This window comes from Ranitomeya imitator, chromosome 10, assembly GCF_032444005.1.
Source record: "Ranitomeya imitator isolate aRanImi1 chromosome 10, aRanImi1.pri, whole genome shotgun sequence".
In the NCBI taxonomy this organism is placed as follows: domain Eukaryota; kingdom Metazoa; phylum Chordata; class Amphibia; order Anura; family Dendrobatidae; genus Ranitomeya; species Ranitomeya imitator.
Window position 1 is genome coordinate 92,172,786 of NC_091291.1, and position 19,621 is coordinate 92,192,406.

A 19,621-nucleotide genomic window follows, 5' to 3' on the forward strand; every position below is an offset into this window, starting at 1 on the left:
GTGTAATTCTCTGTCCTCTGATGTGATCGCACATCAGAGGACAGAGAAATAGGGGGATTCGGGGACCCTAGCATACTCACCTAGGTCCCTGGATCCTCTTGCTGCTCCTCCTGGCCGCCGGCAGCAGAACATGGCGGACGCATGCCCAGTGCGCCCGCCATCTGTCTCCATCTGCCGGCCGGCAGGAGAACAGCAGTTGGGGCTAAAATTAGGGTTAGGGCTAGGGGTAGGGTTAGGGCTAGGGGTATGGTTAGGGGTAGGGTTAGGGGTAGGGTTAGGGGTAGGGTTAGGGGTAGGGTTAGGGGTAGGGTTAGGGGTAGGGTTAGGGGTAGGGCTAGGGTTAGGGCTAGGGTTGGGGCTAAATTTAGGGTTAGGGTTGGGGCTAAATTTAGGGTTAGGGTTGGGGCTAAACTTAGGGTTAGGCTTCTTTCACACTTACGTCGGTACGGGGCCGTCGCAATGCGTCGGCCCGACATACCGACGCACGTTGTGAAAATTGTGCACAACGTGCGCAGCAGCTGTAGTTTTTCAACACATCCGCTGCCCAATCTATGTCCTGGGGATGAGGGGGCGGAGTTACGGCCACGCATGCGCTGTCAGAAATGGCGGATGCGATGTACAAAAAAACGTTTCATTGAACGTTTTTTTGTGCCGACGCTCCGCCAAAACACAACTGATCCAGTGCACGACGGACGCGACGTGTGGCCATCCGTCACGATCCGTCGGCAATACAAGTCTATGGGCAAAAAACGCATCCTGCGGGCACATTTGCAGGATCCGTTTCTTGTCCAAAACGACGGATTGCGACGGAATGCCAAACGACGCAAGTGTGAAAGTAGCCCTAGGGCTAGGGTTAGGGTTGGGGCTAAAGTTAGGGCTAGGGTTGGGGCTAAAGTTAGGGTTAGAGCTGGGATTAGGGTTAGGGTTTGGATTAGGGTTGGTATTAGGGTTAGGGTTGGCATTAGGGTTACGCTTGGGATTAGGGTTAAGGTTAGGGTTGTGATTAGGGGTGTATTGGGATTAGGGTTAGGTTTGAGGTTAGGGTTGAGATTAGGATTAGGGGTGTGTTGGATTTAAGGTTTTGATTAGGGTTATGGTTAGGGTTGACATTAGGGTTGTTTTGGGGTAAGGGTTGTGATTATGGTTAGGGTTAGTGATTAGGATTATGGATGAGGTTGGGATTAGGGTTAGGGGTGTGTTGGGGTTAGGGTTGGAGCTAGAATTGGGGGGTTTCCACTGTTTAGGTACATCAGGGGGTCTCCAAACACCACAGCCAATTTTGCGCTCAAAAAGTCAAATGGTGCTCCCTCCCTTCTGAGCTCTGCCGTGCGCCCAAACAGTGGGTTACCCCCACATATGGGGCATCAGCGTACTCGGGATAAATTGGACAACAACTTCTGGGGTCCAATTTCTCTTGTTACCCTTGTGAAAATAAAAACTTGGGGGCTACAAAATCTTTTTTGTGAAAAAAAAAAATATTTTTTATTTTCACGACTCTGCATTCTAAACTTCTGTGAAGCACTTGGGCATTCAAAGTTCTCACCACACACCTAGATAAGTTCCTTGGGGGGTCTAGTTTCCAAAATGGGGTCACTTGTGGGGGGTTACTACAGTTTAGGTACATCAGGGGCTCTGCAATCGCAACATAATGCCCACAGACCATTCTATCAAAGTCTGCATTCCAAAACGGCGCTCCTTCCTTCCGAGCTCTGCCGTGCGCCCAAACAGTGGTTTACCCCCACATGTGGGGTACCAGCATACTCAGGACAAATTGGACAACAACTATTGCAGTCCAATTTCTCTTGTTACCCTTGTGAAAATAAAAATATGGTGGCTAAAAAATCTTTTTTGTGGAAAAAAAAAATATTTTTTATTTTCACGGCTCTGCATTATAAACTTCTGTGAAGCACTTGGGCATTCAAGGTTCTCACCACACATCTAGATAAGTTCCATGGGGGGTCTAGTTTCCAAAATGGGGTCACTTGTGGGGGATTTCTACTGTTTAGGCACATCAGGGGCTCTCCAAACGCGACATGGCGTCCGATCTCAATTCCAGCCAATTCTACATTGAAAAAGTAAAACGGCACTCTTTCTCTTCCAAGCTCTGCGGTGCGCCCAAACAGTGGTTTACCCCCACATATTGGGTATCGACGTACTCAGGAGAAATTGCACAACAACTTAAGTGGTCTAATTTCTCCTGTTACCCTTGTGAAAAAAAAAATTTGTGGGCAAAAGATCATTTTTGTAGCAAAAATGCAATTTCTTTTTTTCACGGCTCTACGTTATAAACTTCTGTGAAGCACATGGGGGTTCAAAGTGCTCGCCACACATCTAGATAAGTTCCTTAAGGGGTCTAGTTTCCAAAATGGTGTCACTTGTGGGGGGTTTCCACTGTTTAGGCACATCAGGGGCTCTCCAAACGCGACATGGCGTCCAATCTCAATTCCAGCCAATTCTACATTGAAAAAGTAAAACGGCACTCCTTCTCTTCCAAGCTCTGCGGTGCGCCCTAACAGTTGTTTACCCCCACATATTGGGTATCAGCGTACTCAGGAGAAATTGCACAACAACGTTTGTGGTCTAATTTCTCCTGTTACCCTTGTGAAAATAAAAATTTGTGGGCAAAAAGATCATTTTTGTGTAAATAAAAGCGATTTTTTATTTTCACGGCTCTACGTTATAAACTTCTGTGAAGCACTTGGGGGTTCAAAGTGCTCACCACACATCTAGATAAGTTCCTTAAGGGGTCTAATTTCCAAAATGGTGTCACTTGTGGGGAGTTTCCACTGTTTAGGCACATCAGGGGCTCTCTAAATGTGACATAGCGTCCGATCTCAATTCCAGCCAATTCTGCATTGAAAAAGTCAAACGGCGCTCCTTCACTTCTAAGTTCTGCGGTGCACCCTAACAGTGGTTTACCCCCACATATGGGGTATTGGCGTATTCAGGAGAAATTGCATAACAAAATTTATGGTTACATTTCTGTTTTTACACTTGTGAAAATAAAAAAAATGGTTCTGAATTAAGATGTTTGCAAAAAAAAGTTAAATGTTCATTTTTTCCTTCCACATTGTTTCAGTTCCTGTGAAGCACGTAAAGGGTTAATAAACTTCTTGAATGTGGTTTTGACAACCTTGAGGGGTGTAGTTTTTAGAATGGTGTCACACTTCATTATTTTCTATCATATAGACCCCTCAAAATGACTTCAAATGTGATGTGGTCCCTAAAAGAAAATGGTGTTGTAAAAATGAGAAATTGCTGGTCAACTTTTAACCCTAATAACTCCCTAACAAAAATAAATTTTGTTTCCAAAATTGTGCTGATGTAAAGTAGACATGTGGGAAATGTTATTTATTAACTATTTTTCATGACATATCTCTCTGATTTAAGGGCATAAAAATACAAAGTTTGAAAATTGCAAAATTTTAAAAATTTTCGCCATATTTCCGTTTTTTTCATAAATAATCGCAAGTAATATCGAAGAAATGTTACCACTAACATGAAGTGCAATATGTCACGAAAAAACAATCTCAGAATCAGCGGGATCCGTTGAAGCGTTCCAGAGTTATAACCTCATAAATTGACAGTGGTCAGAATTGCAAAAATTGGCCTGGTCATTAAGTACCAAATTGGCTCTGTCATTAAGGGGTTAAACCATATTTTCTTTATTTTCTTTGCTGCAATGTTTATTCCTTATAACACAAAATACTAATAAAAAAACAACAAATCTAGAGATCCCTGTATCAGGAAAAAGTAAAATTAGGAATTTTAGCCTTTCATTAGAAAGTATCATATACATGTTAGGATTTTTTATTAGTTTAGATTTGATTTGTAAATAACAATTAGTAATGAAACGTTGCAGTCGTCATATTGGCCACTAGATGTCAGTATCAGATACACATGTTACAGACTTTTAAACCGCGATTACAATTTTTAAGGTTATGATATTATGTGTTTAAAATGTATGAATTGTGGAGCCCTAGAAAAAATATCTATGCAAAAGAAAATTTAAAAATATTCTTTAACAAAATGCAAATCCTTTTGCCGAAACCCGGGATCGAACCAGGGACCTTTAGATCTTCAGTCTAACGCTCTCCCAACTGAGCTATTTCGGCTGATGGAGGTCTACAATATTCAACGGTGTTAATTGAGGTTCAGAAGAGTTTCAGAAAAGACAATTATTTTTATATCATCAGTAGTTCTGAAGATTTATCATCCTGGTGGAAAAACAGTAAGTTATAGTAGCATATTGAAAGTGATACAATAGTGGACAAGTCGGGGTATAGATAGTCACAATTTATTACAAGACCTTTTTATTATATTTAGAACAGACTAAAATACTAAATTTTACTGTACAGAGAAACACCTTCAAGAGGACCTGTCCCAAGGTCAGAACTGGCCAGTTTTTGCACTTATTTTATTCCCACTGATCCCTTGAGTTTACCACTTTTTAGTTTTTTTACAATTCTCCATACAGTTCCTGAGATACGGGCATTTTTATTTAGTGATCATGTTTATGTCTTTTACAAGGAGCCGTTACTTGCAGGGTAATAATGTAATAAAGAGTAAAGGGTAATAAAGCTGAAGAACCTCATGGCATAAAAGAACTGATGTCAGAAGTGGGATTCGAACCCACGCCTCCAGAGGAGACTGCGACCTGAACGCAGCGCCTTAGACCGCTCGGCCATCCTGACTTTGCTGATTTCTCTTTATTATTAACTGTTTGTGAACCAGATGGTAGAAAGATGATCATTGCTTTGGGTGTATAACAATGTATCATAATTTATTTTTATTATTGATCATTAACCCTTTAGTGACAGAGACACGTTTGAGCTTAATGACCAAGCCCAATTTTTCCAATGTGACAAGTGTCACTTTATGCGTTAATAACTCTGCAATGTTTCAACATATCACAATCATTTTGCAAGTGTCTGTTTCTGACATATTGTCCTTTACGTTAGCAGTAAATTTAGGTCAACATGTTTTTAGCCTTTTTCTGAAAATATCTATAGTTTTGTGTCTAAAATTAGACATTTTAACACTTAACTGTTTTTATCCTTAAGCTAGATAGTCACATCACACAAAATCTATCTATATAATCGTCTAATGGGTACTTCCGTCTGTCTGTCTGTCACGGAAATCCCGCGTCGCTGATTGGTCGCAGCCGCAGCCCGGCCGAGAATTAGTCCCTCCCTACTTCCGTCCAGTCAGTGCCCGGCGCCCGCTCTATACCCCCCTCCAGTCAGTGCTCACACAGGTTTAATGGCAACGTTAACGGTCCGCATAACGCACTCCGTTAACGCTGCTATTAACCCTGTGTGACCAACTTTTTACTATTGATGCTGTCTATGCAGCATCAATAGTAAAAATTCTAATGTTAAAAATAATTAAAAAAAACAAACCTGCTGTTCTCACCTTCAGTCAACCGCCGATGCGCATGCGGCAGCCGCCAGCTTCCGTTCCCAGAGATGCATTGCAAAATTACCCAGAAGACTTAGCGGTCTCACAAGACCGCTAAGTCATCAGGGTAATTTCGCAATTCATCTCTGGTAACGGAAGCTGGCGGCAGCCACATGCGCATCGGGACAGCTTCGCTGAACGCCGGAGGGTGAGTATATAACTATTTTTTTTTAAATTATTTTTGCTATATACTACGTGGGCTGTGTTATACACTGCCTGGCTGCTATTTACTGCATGGGCTGTGTTATATACTGTGTGGGCTGTGCTATATATTATGTGGGCTGTGTTATATATTGCGTGCCTGCTATATACTATGTGGGCAGTGTTATATACTATGTGGGCAGTGTTATATACTGCGTTGGCTGTGTTACATACTGCGTGGCCTGTTGTGAATTCTGTGGCCAAGCTCCCTCCTGTGGTCGAGAGTGGTACTTCGGCTGGTTCTGTCTATGAGCTTCCTTTGGTGGATGAGAGTGGTACTGCGGCTTCTGAGTTTCCTTCCTCAGGTGATGAGGTTAAGTCGTTAGGTGCTGCTCTATTTAACTCCACCTGGTGCTTTGATCCTGGCCTGCTATATTGGTTTTCTTGCTTGCTGGAAGCTCTGAGACGCAGAGGGAGCACCTCCGTACCGTTAGTCGGTGCGGAGGGTCTTTTTGCCCCTCTGCGTGGTTGTTTGTAGGTTTTTGTGTTGACCGCAAAGTGATCTTTCCTATCCTCGGTCTATTCAGTAAGTCGAGCCTCACTTTGCTAACTCTATTTCATCTCTGTGTTTGTATTTTCATCTTTACTCACAGTCATTATATGTGGGGGGCTGCCTTTTCCTTTGGGGAATTTCTCTGAGGCAAGGTAGGCTTATTTTTCTATCTTCAGGGCTAGTTAGTTTCTCAGGCTGTGCCGAGTTGCATAGGGAGCGTTAGGCGCAATCCACGGCTACCTCTAGTGTGGTGTGATAGGATTAGGGATTGTGGTCAGCAGAGTTCCCACGTCTCAGAGCTCGTCCTTTGTTTTTGGTATTTGTCAGGTCACTTTGTGTGCTCTGAACTTCAATGTCCATTGTGGTTCTGAATTACCTGTTCATAACAGTACTGGAGGCCCAAAGTACTAATGCTTCTCAATAGAGGGAAAAGAGAAGTTCTGAGACCATTTTTTTTTCTTTGCACTGTGTTCTGTCTTTCTTTTCCCCTTTACATCAGGGTGGTTCAGAACACAGGTGTGGACATGGACATTCAAGGTCTGTTCTCTTTGATGGATAATCTCGCTATAAATGTACAGAATATTCAAGATTTAGTGGTTCAGAATCCTATGTTAGAACCTAAAATTCCTATTCCTGAGTTATTTTCTGGAGATAGAGCTAAGTTTTTGAATTTTAAAAATAATTGTAAACTATTTCTGGCTTTGAAACCCCGCTCCTCTGGTGACCCAGTTCAACAAGTTAAGATCATTATTTCTTTATTACGTGGCGACCCTCAAGACTGGGCATTTTCCCTTGCGCCAGGAGATCCTGCATTATGTGATATTGATGCGTTTTTTCTGGCGCTCGGATTGCTGTACGACGAACCTAATTCAGTGGATCAGGCAGAGAAAAATTTGCTGGCTCTGTGTCAGGGTCAGGATGAGATAGAGATTTATTGTCAGAAGTTTAGAAAGTGGTCCGTGCTCACTCAATGGAATGAATGTGCGCTGGCAGCTATTTTCAGAAAGGGTCTCTCTGAAGCCCTTAAGGATGTCATGGTGGGATTTCCTATGCCTGCTGGTCTGAATGAGTCTATGTCTTTGGCCATTCAGATCGGTCGACGCTTGCGCGAGCGTAAATCTGTGCACCATTTGGCGGTATTATCTGAGCATAAACCTGAGCCTATGCAGTGCGATAGGACTTTGACCAGAGCTGAAAGGCAAGAACACAGATGTCAGAATGGGCTGTGTTTCTACTGTGGTGATTCCACTCATGCTATCTCCGATTGTCCTAAGCGCACTAAGCGGATCGCTAGGTCTACCACCATTGGTACAGTACAGTCGAAATTTCTTTTGTCCGTTACTTTGATCTGCTCTTTGTCTTCCTATTCTGTCATGGCATTTGTGGATTCAGGCGCTGCTCTGAATTTGATGGACTTGGAGTTTGCTAGGCGCTGTGGGTTTGTCTTGGAGCCCTTGCAGTGTCCTATTCCATTGAGAGGAATTGATGCTACGCCTTTGGCCAAGAATAAGCCTCAGTATTGGACCCAGCTGACCATGTGCATGGCTCCTGCGCACCAGGAGGATATTCACTTTCTGGTGTTGCATAATCTGCATGATGTGGTCGTGTTGGGGTTGCCATGGCTACAAGTCCATAACCCAGTATTAGATTGGAAATCAATGTCTGTGTCCAGCTGGGGCTGTCAGGGGGTACATGGTGATGTTCCATTTCTGTCTATTTCATCATCCACCCCTTCTGAGGTCCCAGAGTTCTTGTCTGATTACCGGGATGTATTCGATGAGCCCAAGTCCAATGCCCTACCTCCGCATAGGGATTGTGATTGTGCTATCGATTTGATTCCTGGTAGTAAGTTTCCTAAGGGTCGACTGTTTAATTTATCTGTACCTGAGCATGCCGCTATGCGGAGTTACGTGAAGGAGTCTTTGGAGAAGGGTCATATTCGCCCGTCATCGTCGCCATTGGGAGCGGGGTTCTTTTTTGTGGCCAAGAAGGATGGTTCGCTGAGACCTTGTATTGATTACCGCCTTCTAAATAAAATCACGGTCAAATTTCAGTACCCCTTGCCGCTGCTGTCTGATTTGTTTGCTCGGATTAAGGGGGCTAGTTGGTTCACCAAGATAGATCTTCGTGGTGCGTATAATCTTGTGCGTATTAAACGGGGCGATGAATGGAAAACAGCATTTAATACGCCCGAAGGCCATTTTGAGTACCTGGTTATGCCATTCGGACTTTCTAATGCTCCATCAGTGTTTCAGTCCTTAATGCATGACATCTTCCGAGAGTACCTGGATAAATTCCTGATTGTATACTTGGATGATATTTTGGTCTTCTCGGATGATTGGGAGTCTCATGTGAAGCAGGTCAGAATGGTGTTCCAGGTCCTGCGTGCTAATTCTTTGTTTGTGAAGGGGTCAAAGTGTCTCTTTGGCGTTCAGAAGATTTCATTTTTGGGGTTCATTTTTTCTCCTTCTACTATCGAGATGGACCCTGTTAAAGTTCAGGCCATTTATGATTGGACTCAGCCAACATCTCTGAAGAGTCTGCAGAAGTTCCTGGGCTTTGCTAATTTTTATCGTCGCTTCATCGCTAATTTTTCTAGTATTGCTAAACCGTTGACTGATTTAACCAAGAAGGGTGCTGATGTGGTCAATTGGTCTTCTGCTGCTGTGGAAGCTTTTCAGGAGTTGAAGCGTCGTTTTTCTTCTGCCCCTGTGTTGTGCCAACCAGATGTTTCGCTTCCGTTCCAGGTCGAGGTTGATGCTTCCGAAATTGGAGCAGGGGCTGTTTTGTCGCAGAGAAGTTCTGATTGCTCGGTGATGAAACCATGCGCCTTCTTTTCCAGGAAATTTTCGCCTCCTGAGCGAAATTATGATGTTGGCAATCGAGAGTTGCTAGCCATGAAGTGGGCATTCGAGGAGTGGCGTCATTGGCTTGAAGGAGCTAAGCATCGCGTGGTGGTCTTGACTGATCACAAAAACTTGACTTATCTCGAGTCTGCCAAACGGTTGAATCCTAGACAGGCTCGTTGGTCGCTGTTTTTCTCCCGTTTTGACTTTGTGGTTTCGTACTTTCCGGGCTCTAAAAATGTGAAGGCGGATGCCCTGTCTAGGAGTTTTGTGCCCGATTCTCCAGGTTTGCCTGAACCGGCGGGTATTCTCAAAGAGGGGGTAATTTTGTCTGCCATCTCCCCTGATTTGCGGCGGGTGCTGCAAAAATTTCAGGCTAATAGACCTGACTGTTGCCCAGCGGAGAAACTGTTTGTCCCTGATAGGTGGACGAATAAAGTTATCTCTGAGGTTCATTGTTCGGTGTTGGCTGGTCATCCTGGAATCTTTGGTACCAGAGATTTGGTGGCTAGATCCTTTTGGTGGCCGTCTCTGTCGCGGGATGTGCATTCTTTTGCGCAGTCCTGTGGGATTTGTGCTCGGGCTAAGCCCTGCTGTTCTCGTGCCAGTGGGTTGCTTTTGCCCTTGCCGGTCCCGAAGAGGCCTTGGACACATATCTCTATGGATTTTATTTCGGATCTCCCCGTCTCTCAAAGAATGTCGGTCATTTGGGTGGTTTGTGATCGCTTCTCTAAGATGGTCCATTTGGTACCCTTGTCTAAATTGCCTTCCTCCTCTGATTTGGTGCCGTTGTTTTTCCAGCATGTGGTTCGTTTACATGGCATTCCAGAGAACATCGTTTCTGACAGAGGTTCCCAGTTTGTTTTGAGGTTTTGGCGAGCCTTTTGTGCTAGGATGTGCATTGATTTGTCTTTTTCCTCGGCTTTCCATCCTCAGACAAATGGCCAGGCTGAACGAACCAATCAGACCTTGGAAACATATCTGAGATGTTTTGTTTCTGCTGATCAGGATGATTGGGTGTCCTTTTTGCCGTTGGCTGAGTTCGCCCTTAATAATCGGGCCAGCTCGGCTACTTTGGTTTCGCCGTTTTTCTGCAATTCTGGGTTCCACCCTCGTTTCTCTTCAGGGCAGGTTGAGTCTTCGGACTGTCCTGGTGTGGATACTGTGGTTGATAGGTTGCAGCAGATTTGGACTCATGTAGTGGACAATCTGACTTTGTCCCAGGAGAAGGCTCAACGTTTCGCTAACCGCAGGCGCTGTGTGGGTCCCCGACTTCGTGTTGGGGATTTGGTTTGGTTGTCATCTCGTTATATTCCTATGAAGGTTTCCTCTCCTAAATTTAAGCCTCGTTTCATTGGTCCATATAGGATTTCTGAGGTTCTTAATCCTGTGTCTTTTCGTTTGACTCTTCCAGCTTCTTTTTCCATCCATAACGTGTTCCATAGGTCATTGTTGCGGAGATACGTGGCACCTGTGGTTTCATCTATTGATCCTCCTGCTCCGGTTTTGGTTGAAGGGGAGTTGGAGTATATAGTGGAGAAGATTTTGGATTCTCGTGTTTCGAGACGAAAACTCCAGTATCTGGTTAAGTGGAAAGGTTATGGTCAGGAAGATAATTCCTGGGTCTTTGCCTCTGATGTCCATGCTGCCGATCTGGTTCGTGCCTTTCATGTGGCTCATCCTGGTCGGCCTGGGGGCTCTGGTGAGGGTTCGGTGACCCCTCCTCAAGGGGGGGGTACTGTTGTGAATTCTGTGGCCAAGCTCCCTCCTGTGGTCGAGAGTGGTACTTCGGCTGGTTCTGTCTATGAGCTTCCTTTGGTGGATGAGAGTGGTACTGCGGCTTCTGAGTTTCCTTCCTCAGGTGATGAGGTTAAGTCGTTAGGTGCTGCTCTATTTAACTCCACCTGGTGCTTTGATCCTGGCCTCCAGTCAATGTTCTAGTATTGGTCTTGCTTCCTCCTGGATCGTTCCTGTGGCCTGTCTATCCTGCATAAGCTAAGTTTTGCTTGTGTTATTTTTGTTTGCTATTTTTTCTGTCCAGCTTGCTATATTGGTTTTTCTTGCTTGCTGGAAGCTCTGAGACGCAGAGGGAGCACCTCCGTACCGTTAGTTGGTGCGGAGGGTCTTTTTGCCCCTCTGCGTGGTTGTTTGTAGGTTTTTGTGTTGACCGCAAAGTGATCTTTCCTATCCTCGGTCTATTCAGTAAGTCGGGCCTCACTTTGCTAACTCTATTTCATCTTTGTGTTTGTATTTTCATCTTTACTCACAGTCATTATATGTGGGGGGCTGCCTTTTCCTTTGGGGAATTTCTCTGAGGCAAGGTAGGCTTATTTTTCTATCTTCAGGGCTAGTTAGTTTCTCAGACTGTGCCGAGTTGCATAGGGAGCGTTAGGCGCAATCCACGGCTACCTCTAGTGTGGTGTGATAGGATTAGGGATTGCGGTCAGCAGAGTTCCCACGTCTCAGAGCTCGTCCTTTGTTTTTGGTATTTGTCATGTCATTTTGTGTGCTCTGAACTTCAATGTCCATTGTGGTTCTGAATTACCTGTTTATAACAGTGGCCACTGTTATATACTTCATGGCCACTGTTATATACTGAGTGGCCACTGTTATATACTGCGTGGCCTGTGTTATATACTGCGTGACCTGTGTTATGTACTGTGTGGCCTGTGTTATATACTGCGTGGGCTGTGCTATAAACTGCGTGGCCTGTGTTACATACTGCGTGGCTTGTGCTATATACTGCGTGGGCTGTGCTATATACTGCGTGGGCTGTGTTATATACTGCGTGGCTGTGTTATATACTGCTTGCCCTGTGTTATTTAATGCGTGGCTGTGTTATATACTGCGTGGGCTGTGCTATATTTTACTTGGGCTGTGTTATATATTGTGTGGGCTGTGTTTTATACTGCGTGGGCTGTGCTACATGCTGTGTGTGCTGTGTTATATACTGTGTGGGCTGTGTTATATACTGCGTGGGCTGTGTTTTATATTACGTGGGCTGTGTTATATACTGCATGGGCTGTGCTAAATGCTGCATGTGCTGTGTTATATGCTGCATGTGCTGTGTTATATACTGCGTAGGCTGTGTTATATGCTGCGTGTGCTGTGCTATATATTACATGGGCTGTGTTATATACTATGTGGCTTTGTTATATACTGCGTGTCTTGTGTTATATACTGTGTGGGCTGTGCTATATTTTATGTGGGCTGTGTTATATATTGCGTTGGCTGTGTTTTATACTGCGTGGACTGTGCTATATGATGCGTGTGCTGTATTATATACTGCGTGGGCTGTGTTATATACTGTGTGGGCTGTGTTTTATATTACGTGTGCTGTGATATATACGGCGTGGGCTGTGTTATATAATGCGTGGGCTGTGTTTTATATTACGTGGGCTGTGTTATATACTGCATGTGCTGTGCTAAATTTCACATGTGCTGTGTTATATGCTGCATGTGCTGTGTTATATACTGCGTGGGCTGTGTTATATGCTGCATGTGCTGTGCTATATATTACGTGGGCTGTGTTATATACTACGTGGCTGTGTTATATATTACGTGGGCTGTGTCAAAATAGTCAATAAATAACATTTCCCATATATCTATCTTACTTTCTATGTCTATTTCTGCATCATTTTTGTAAACCTCACGAGACCGCTAAGTCATCAGGGTAATTTCGCAATTCATCTCTGGTAACGGAAGCTGGCGGCAGCCACACGCGCATCCGGACAGCTTCGCTGAACGCCGGAGGGTGAGTATATAACTATTTTTTATTTTAATTATTTTTGCTATATACTACGTGGGCTGTGTTATACACTGCCTGGCTGCTATTTACTGCGTGGGCTGTGTTATATACTGTGTGGGCTGTGCTATAATTTATGCGGACTGTGTTATATATTGCGTGGCTGCTATATACTATGTGGGCAGTGTTATATACTATGTGGGCAGTGTTATATACTGCATTGGCTTTGTTACATACTGCGTGGCCACTGTTATATACTACGTGGCCACTGTTATATACTGCGTGGCCACTGTTATATACTGCGTGGCCTGTGTTATATACTACGTGACCTGTGTTATGTAATGTGTGGCCTGTGTTTTATACTGCATGGGCTCTGCTATATACTGCGTGGGCTGTGTTATATACTGCGTGGCTGTGTTATATAATGCGTGCCCTGTGTTATTTACTGCGTGGCTGTGTTATATACTGCGTGGGCTGTGCTATATTTTACTTGGGCTGTGTTATATACTGCGTGGTCTGTGCTATATTTTACTTGGGCTGTGTTATATATTGCGTGAACTGTGCTTTATACTGCATGGGCTGTGCTATATGCTGCATGTGCTGTGTTATATACTGTGTGGGCTGTGTTATATACTGTGTGGGCTGTGTTTTATATTATGTGGGCTGTGTTATATACTGCATGGGCTGTGTTATATACTATGTGGCTGTGTTATATACTGCGTGCCCTGTGTTATATACTGCGTGGGCTGTGTTATATGCTGCGTGTGCTGTGCTATATATTACATGGGCTGTGTTATATACCATGTGGCTATGTTATATACTGCGTGCCCTGTGTTATATACTGCGTGGGCTGTGCTATATTTTATGTGGGCTGTGTTATATATTGCATTGGCTGTGTTTTATACTGCGTGTGCTGTGTTATATACTGCGTGGGCTTTGTTATATACTGTGTGGGCTGTGTTTTATATTACGTGTGCTGTGATATATACGGGGTGGGCTGTGTTATATACTGCGTGGGCTGTGTTTTATATTACGTGGGCTGTGTTATATACTGCATGTGCTGTGCTAAATTCTGCATGTGCTGTGTTATATGCTGCGTGTGCTGTGTTATATGCTGCGTGGGCTGTGTTATATGCTGCATGTGCTGTGCTATATATTACGTGGGCTGTGTTATATACTACGTGGCTGTGTTATATATTACGTGGGCTGTGTCAAAATAGTCAATAAATAAAATTTCCCATATTTCTATTTTACTTTCTATGTCTATTTCTGCATCATTTTTGTAAACCTCTTTTTATTTTGTTTAGAAGTTAGAAGGGATAAACGTTTGCAGCAAATTTTCATTCTTTTTTCAAGAACTATTATTACTTTAATATTGATTTTGAATCCCTTACAGGCTAAGCTAATTTTGAGTTTAGTGACAAGAAAGCATCTTTGAGGAGACAATGTTTTCCTCTAGCAAAATGGCGCCGGCGGCTCCTGCGCTGTAGCATTTGTTGGCAATCCGATAGATGCTATTGTGCAGGCACTGTCAGCACCATTTTGACAGTTTTTTTTCTGAATAAATTTATATCACCAAATAAAATAAATAAGTGGACATTATACATGCAATCATGTTACAGCGCAAGTGCCGCCAGCGCTATGTTGATGAAGATAATTTTTTTCCCCCCACAATAATATATGACTAAATCATAAATAAATACATGCATATTATCCATTGTACCATCCTACAGCGCCAGCGCCTGCATGATGAATCTACTTTTTTCTTTTCTAGACAATATTCTATCCAGTATGTAAAATAGGGGGCAGGTCACTGCAGGATCACTGACCTGTCATAAGCCCATACAGATGCAAATGTAAGCATAGAATCACATAAAGCCCCACCCACACACCTCCCACAGCCCCACCCACACACCTCCCACAGCCCCACCCACACACCTCTCACAGCCCCGCCACGGCCCCGCCACAGGCCGCCACAGAGCACGAGGATCTCATTAACTGAAAGCTGCAAATAAAGATAAACAACAACCACAAGACAGATTTCATCACCCAGATATCATTGTAATCAGTATAACTGCGCCAACATGACAGTGTCTGTAGGTTACTGTGCACAAACCTGCTGACAGATTCACTTTAAACCAACTTGTTGCGCCACACAAAATAGTTAATAAATAACATTTCCCATATGTGTACTTTTTGTCAGCATAATTTCTCAAACCTCCTTTTATTTTATTAGAATGTTAGAGACGTCAAAATTTAGCAGCAAGATTTCATTTTCTTCTCAAGAAAATTTCCAAGTCCTATTTTTTACAGATCTATTCAGTTTTGAAGTGACTGTGAGGGGCCTATAGGAAAACCCCCCAGTAGTGATACTATGTGAAAAACTGCAAAATGGCTGTTAGTAAATGTGTTAACCCTTCATTTCGGGTTCATCAGTTTTGGGTTTTGTATTCGGTACCAGAACTGTACCCGAGCTTTCTCCTTACGGGTCACTGCTGTATCACTAGAAACTATATTTGATTATTTTAATTTTAAACTGTAATTATTAATGTAATAAAACAGACACACGGATGGAATACAGATCCGAATGATTGAGTTTTCTGGGTGAAAATAGGATGAATATTCATACGCTCATCTGAACCCGACCTTACGGTAAGTATTCGGATTAATTACTTTTTCAGGCTATTATAGTGATGTCGTTTCCTAATAAGGGTTTTTGTTTTCTTGAATTTTTTGTGCAGGAAAATATATTTGACACTAAATAGCATTTATTGCTCATCTGATTGATCTAATGCCTGATGATATATTTTTGTTACATATTATTTCTCTCAAGAGACATCCTGAGCAGCTAAACCAGTCCCCAAAGTTGGCATTTTGGCAGAATTCCTGAGGGTCCTTGGGGCAAATTTGAAATGTCCTGAATTTTTCTTTTCAAAATAGACTCTGGAAACATCAAATAGTTTTCAGCTTGTCAAAAAAACTCATACTTGGCTGGTTTACTAGCAGGGTCCGAGCCACGATCCAGAATAGTCAGACTGTCTGGTCCTTGGTGGCTTCTCCCAGCCTGCTGCCCGGGGTTTACTTGTTCCCTCGCTGCTCCAGTCTCTATAGCGCCTGCTGCCCTTAGACATCAGAGATCAGAGAATGGATCCTTGTTCCATCATTGCATTCACCTGTATCTTCCTCCATGATACAGATACAGTTGAAAGTGTGATACCGGGCAGGGGGGCTGGGCACTGGCAGTGGACTCCCGACTCACAGGCCTGATAGCAGACACGTAGTTTACCACTATTACTGGTACACCACTGAATTCACGCTAAAAACTTGCTCACACAATGCTTTCACCAAACAAAAAGGAAAATGCAGTAAAACTCCTGCGTTTTTCTATATTTTTTAAAATTTGCAACAATAAAATGCTTTGGGAACACATCATGTAAACACAGCCTTATACTTTATTTTTATGATATTCAAATTAGTAAAGGAATTAACCCCTTACCGGCATCGGACGTACTACGTCTGATGCCGGCTCCCCTGCTTTGATGCAGGGCTCCGCGGTGAGCCCGCATCAAAGCCGGGACATGTCAGCTGTTTTGAACAGCTGACATGTGCCCGTAATAGGCGCAGGCAGAATCGCGATCTGCCCGCACCTATTAACTAGTTAAATGCCGCTGTCAAATGCAGACAGCGGCATTTAACTACTGCTTCCGGCCGGGCGGCCGGAAATGACGTCATCGCCGACCCCCGTCACATGATCGGGGGTCGGCGATGCTTGCATATTGTAACCATAGAGGTCCCAGAGACCTCTATGGTTACTGATCGTCGGTGGCTGTGAGCGCCACCCTGTGGACGGCGCTCACAGCACACCTCCATTTCTGCTACATAGCAGCGATCAGCAGATCGCTGCTATGTAGCAGAGCCTCCCATGGAGGCAATTGAAGCATGGCAAAAGTTAAAAAAACAAGTTTAAAAAAATGTGAAAAAAAAAAACATAAAAGTTTAAATCACCCCCCTTTCGCCCCAATCAAAATAAATCAATAAAAAAAATATCAAATCTACGCATATTTGGTATCGCCGCACCCAGAATCGCCCGATCTATCAATTAAAAAAAAGTATTAACCTGATCGCTAAACAGCGTAGCGGGAAAAAAATTTGAAACGCCAGAATTACGTTTTTTTGGTCGCTGCGACATTGCATTAAAATGCAATAACGGGCGATCAAAAGAAAGTATCTGCACCGAAATGCTATCATTAAAAACGTCATCTCAGCTCGCAAAAAATAAGCCCTCAACCGACCCCAGATCATGAAAAATGGAGACGCTACAAGTATCCGAAAATGGCGCAATTTTTTTTTTTTTTTAGCAAAGTTTGGAATTTTTTTCACCACTTAGATAAAAAATAACCTAGTCATGTTAGGTGTCTATGAACTCGCACTGACCTGGAGAATCATAATGGCAGGTCATTTTTAGCATTTAGTGAACCTAGCAAAAAAGCCAAACAAAAAACCAATGTGGGATTGCACTTTTTTTTGCAATTTCACCGCACTTGGAATTTTTTTCCCGTTTTCTAGTACACGACATGCTAAAACCAATGATGTCGTTCAAAAGTACAACTCGTCCAGCAAAAAATAAGCCCTCACATGGCCAAATTGACGGAAAAATAAAAAAGTTATGGCTCTGGGAAGGAGGGGAGCGAAAAACGAACACGGAAAAATGAAAAATCCCCCGGTCATGAAGGGGTTAAACCATATTTTCTTTGTTTTCTTTGCTGCGATGTTTATTCCTTATAACACAAAATACTAATTAAAAAAAACAACAAATCTAGACATCCCTGTATCAGGAAAAAGTAAAATTAGGAATTTTAGCCTTTCATTAGAAAGTATCACATACATGTTAGGATTTTTTATTAGTTTAGATTTGATTTGTAAATAACAATTAGTAATTAAACGTTGCAGTCGTCATATTGGCCACTTGATGTCAGTATCACATACACATGTTACAGACTTTTAAACCGCGATTACAATTTATAAGGTTATGATTAGTGTTGAGCATTCCGATACCGCAGGTATCGGGTATCGGCCGATACTTGCGGTATCGGAATTCCGATACCGAGATCCGATACTTTTGTGGTATCGGGTATCGGTATCGGATCAATAGGGATGTGTAAAATAAAGAATTAAAATAAAAAATATTGATATGCTCACCTCTGCGGCGACCCCTGGACATCACGCTGGTAACAGGCCGGCTTCTTTGTTTAAAATGAGCGCCTTCAGGACCTGCGAATGACGTCGCGGGTTCTGATTGGTCGCGTGCCGCCCATGTGACCGGCACACGACCAATCAGAAGCCGTGACGTCATTCTCATTCACAAAACTCCTAATTCTCGGAATTAAGGACCTGCGAATGACGTCGCGGCTTCTGATTGGTCGCGTGCCGGTCACATGGGCGGCACGCGACCAATCAGAACCCGCGACGTCATTCGCAGGTCCTGAAGGCGCTCATTTTAAACAAAGAAGCCGGCCGGTTACCAGCGTGATGTCCAGGGGCCGCTGGAGAGGTGAATATATCAATATTTTTTATTTTAATTCTTTATTTTACACATCCCTATGGATCCCAGGGCCTGAAGGAGAGTTTACTCTCCTTCAGACCCTAGGAACCATGAGAATACCTTCCGATACTTGATGTCCCATTGACTTGTATTGGTATCGGATATCGGTATCGGCGATATCCGATATTTTTCGGGTATCGGCCGATACTATCCGATACCGATACTTTCAAGTATCGGACGGTATCGCTCAACACTAGTTATGATATTATGTGTTTAAAATGTATGAATTGTGGAGCCCTAGAAAAAATATCTATGCAAAAGAACACGTAAAAATATTCTTTAACAAAATACCAATCCTTATGCCGAAACCCGGGATCAAACCAGGGACCTTTAGATCTTCAGTCTAACGCTCTCCCAACTGAGCTGTTTCGGCTGATGGCGGTCTACAATATTCAACGGTGTGAACTGAGGTTCAGAAGAGTTTAAGAAAAGACAATTATTTGAATATCATCAGTAGTTCTGAAGATTAATTGTCCTAGTGGAAAAACAGTAAGTTATAGTAGGATATTGAAAGTGATACAATAGTGGACAAGTCGGGGTATAGATAGTAACAATTTATTACAAGACGTTTTTATTATATTTAGAACAGACTAAAATACTAAATTTTACTGTACAGAGAAACGCCTTCAAGAGGACCTGCCCCAAGGTCAGAACTGGCCAGTTTTTGCACTTATTTTATTCCCACTGTTCCCTTGAGTTTACTACTTTTTAGCTTTTTTACAATTCTCCATACAGTACTTGAGATATGGGCATTTTTATTTAGTGATCATGTTTATGTCTTTTACAAGGAGGTGTTACTTGCAGGGTAATAATGTAATAAAGAGTAAAGGGTAATAAAGCTGAAGAGGTTCTTCAGCTTTATTACCCTTTCTGCCATGAGGTTCATGGCAGAAAAAGAACTGATGTCAGAAGTGGGATTTGAACCCACGCCTCCAGAGGAGACTGCGACCTGAACGCAGCGCCTTAGACCGCTCGGCCATCCTGACTTCACTGATTTTTCTTTATTATTAACTGTTTGTGAACCAGATGGTAGAAAGATGATCATTTCTTTGGATGTACAGCAATGTATCATAATTTATTTTTATTATTGATCATTAACCCTTTAGTGACAGAGCCACTTTTGAGCTTAATGACCAAGCCCAATTTTTCCAATGTGACAAGTGTCACTTTATGGGTTAATAACTCTGCAATGTTTCAACATATCACAATCATTTTGCAAGTGTCTGTTTCTGACATATTGTCCTTTACGTTAGCAGTAAATTTAGGTCAACATG

At 43.0% G+C, this 19,621-nt stretch overlaps 4 non-coding genes across 4 annotated transcripts; all 4 read right to left on the reverse strand.

Moving 5' to 3' along the window:
* Window positions 1–4,042: 4,042 nt before the first annotated feature.
* TRNAF-GAA (transfer RNA phenylalanine (anticodon GAA)) lies at window positions 4,043–4,115 on the reverse strand. Its single transcript has one exon. It is a non-coding gene; the product is annotated as a tRNA-Phe (tRNA).
* Window positions 4,116–4,611: 496 nt separating this feature from the next.
* Window positions 4,612–4,694, reverse strand: TRNAL-CAG (transfer RNA leucine (anticodon CAG)). The gene has a single exon. It is a non-coding gene; the product is annotated as a tRNA-Leu (tRNA).
* A 13,953-nt stretch (window positions 4,695–18,647) lies between these two features.
* Window positions 18,648–18,720, reverse strand: TRNAF-GAA (transfer RNA phenylalanine (anticodon GAA)). The gene has a single exon. It is a non-coding gene; the product is annotated as a tRNA-Phe (tRNA).
* A 530-nt stretch (window positions 18,721–19,250) lies between these two features.
* TRNAL-CAG (transfer RNA leucine (anticodon CAG)) lies at window positions 19,251–19,333 on the reverse strand. Its single transcript has one exon. It is a non-coding gene; the product is annotated as a tRNA-Leu (tRNA).
* Window positions 19,334–19,621: the final 288 nt, after the last annotated feature.